A 3,094-nucleotide genomic window follows, 5' to 3' on the forward strand; every position below is an offset into this window, starting at 1 on the left:
TAAGAAATATGATTGTGTTTGGTTGGTTCGTTCTAAAACGTATTATCCTTGGGTAGATTAGTTAAGGTGTGGAAAATCGTTTAGTAATAGAGTGCACTCGACTAGGTATTTAGGCATTATTGCAGATGAGACGCTTAGTTTCAGATCATACAAATTTTATAACATTTAAAGTCTACGGTAATGTTGGAATTATTTGGAAAGTGAAACAAATTTGTCCAAATATTGTCCTTAGACTTCTGTATTTTTCACTTGTCCATTGTAACATTTTATATTGTTGATCGGTATGGTCTTCAACTTTTCCATCCCATCTGAAACGACTTAGAGCTTTACAGAATTCTGCCATTTGGATTTTAGCAAATTACGGACCAAGAAATTCAGTGAGAAATGCGCATTTGAAACTGAATATTCTTCCTCTAGCAGGTATATTCCTTTTCTATCGATCTATGCTAATGTTTGATATTATTAATAACTTTACCTCAGAGTGTTTTAATGGCATGTTTAAAGCTGGTGTGGATCTTCACAATTTTAATACAAGAAATGCAGATGCTTTTTGGCGGCCGCAGTATGAAACAACCCGGTCACAGTTCTCTGCTCGGCATGTTTTGCCGAGCTCCTGGAGTCATTTACCAATTGGGGTTGTGCGTAAGCATGACCGAAGTATTTTCCGGGGAAAATTGAGGGATTTTCGTAATAATATTTATCAGTTTGTTTGATTTTTCTTTATTTTTTGTTTTATTTTTTTATTTTTTTAGTAGTGCCATAATGGAATTTTTTAGTTGTGTTGTTTTGTTTGCCCGTCGGTGGGGGATAATTTTTGTTTTTGTTTATTTATATTGAATTATGTGTTTGAAGTTGGAGTTGGCCTAACGAACCGAAAGGTTCCTTGGCGTTTGTTTTTTGTAATTTATGTCTAAATAAAATCATGCACATGAAAAAAAAAGAAAAAAAAAGAAGAAAAAAAAAAAAAAACTGGAATAAGCAAACACCCGCCCAGACCGACAGTCAAACAGAGTGAGAGACAAATACAAATATATAAATTCAGACATACAAACAGAGAAAGACAGGCACTTTAGACAAACAAACCAACTAAGACAGACAGTGGGATAAGCAAACACCCGCCCAGAAACACAAGCAAAAAGAGTGAGAGACACATACAAACACATTGATTCAAACATACAAACCAAGAAAGATAGGCACTTCAGATGTACAAATCATCAAAGACAAACACTGGGACTTGCAAACACCAAACCTGACAAACAGACAAAAGGAGTGAGAGACACATACAAATACATAGATTCAGACATAAAAACCGAGAAAGACAGGCAGTGGGATAAGCAAACACAAACCCAGACAAACAGACAAAGAGAGTGAGAAACACATACAACTACGTAGATTCAGACACACAAACCGAGAAAGACATGCACTGGAATAAGCAAACACCCGCCCAGACACACAAGCAAAAAGAGTGAGAGACACATACAAATACCTAGATTCACACGTACAAACCGAGAAAGACAGACACTTCATACATAGATTCAGACATACAAACCCAGAAATACTTGCACTGCAAGAAGAAAACACCTGCCCAGGCACACAAGCAAAAAGACTGAGAGACACATACAAATACATAAATTCACAAATCCAAACCGAGAAAGACAGACACTTCAGACATACAAACCGACAAAGAGAAACACTGGTACTTGCAGACACCAACCCAGACAAACAGACAAAGAGAGTGTAAAACACATACAAATACATAGATTCAAAACATACAAAACCGAGAAAGACAGGCAGTGGGACAAGCAAACACCCGCCCAAACACACAAGCAAAAAGAGTGAGAGAGACATACAAATACATAGATTCAGACATACAAACCGAGAAAGACAGCCAATGGGATAAGCAAACACCTGCCCACAAACACTGGCCAAGAGAGTGAGAAACACATACAAATACGTAGATTCAGACACACAAACCGAAAAAGACATGCACTGGAATAAGAAAACACCTGCTTAGACACACAAGCAAAAAGAGTGAGAGAGACATACAAGTACATAGTTTCTCACATACAAACCGAGAAAGACAGAGACTTCAGGCATACAAACCAACAAAAACAAGCACTGGGACTTGTAAACACCAACCCAGACAAACAGACAAAGAGAGTGTGAAACACATACAAATGCATAGATTCAGACACACAAACCGAGAAAGACATACACTGGAATAAGCAAACACCCACCCAGACACACAAGCAAAAACAGTGAGGGACATCTATAAACATATAGATTCATACATATAAACCAAGAAAGAAAGAGACTTCAGATATACAAATCAACAAGGACAACCTCTGGCACTTACAAACACCAACCCAACAAAACAGAAAAAAATGGAGTGAGACACAAATACAAATACATAGATTCAGACATACCAACCGAGAAAGACTGGAACTCCAGATATAAAAACCATCAAAGACAAACACTGAGACTTGCAAACACCAACCCAGATAAACAGACAAAGAGAATGTCAAACACATACAAATACATAGATTCAGACATACAATCCAAGAAAGACAGGCAGTGGGACAAGCAAACACCCGCCCAAACAGACAGGCAAAAGGAGTTAGAGACACATACAAATACATAGACTGAGAGACACAAACCGAGAAAGAGAGTCATGAGGATAAACAAACACCAACCAAGACAAACAGACAAAGAAAGTGAGAAACACTTAAGAACACCTAAATTCAGACAAACACTGAGAAAAACGTGCACTGGACTTAGCAATCACCCGCCCAGACACACAAGCAAAAAGAGTGAGAGACACATACAAATACATAGATTTACACATACAAACCGAGACGGACAGACACTTCAGACATACTAACCAACAAAGACAAACACTGGGACTTGCAATCGCCAACCCAGACAAACAGACAAAGAGAGTATGAAACACTTACAAATACATAGATTCAGACACACAAACCGAGAAAGACATGCACTGGAATATACAAACATCCGCCCAGACACACAAGCAAAAAGAGGGAGAGACACATACAAATACATAGATTCACACATACAAACCGAGAGAGACAAACAC

This window comes from Artemia sp. Qi Xiang Cuo, unplaced genomic scaffold (genome assembly GCF_049724085.1).
Source record: "Artemia sp. Qi Xiang Cuo unplaced genomic scaffold, ASM4972408v1 HiC_scaffold_3021, whole genome shotgun sequence".
Lineage (NCBI taxonomy): Eukaryota > Metazoa > Arthropoda > Branchiopoda > Anostraca > Artemiidae > Artemia > Artemia sp. Qi Xiang Cuo.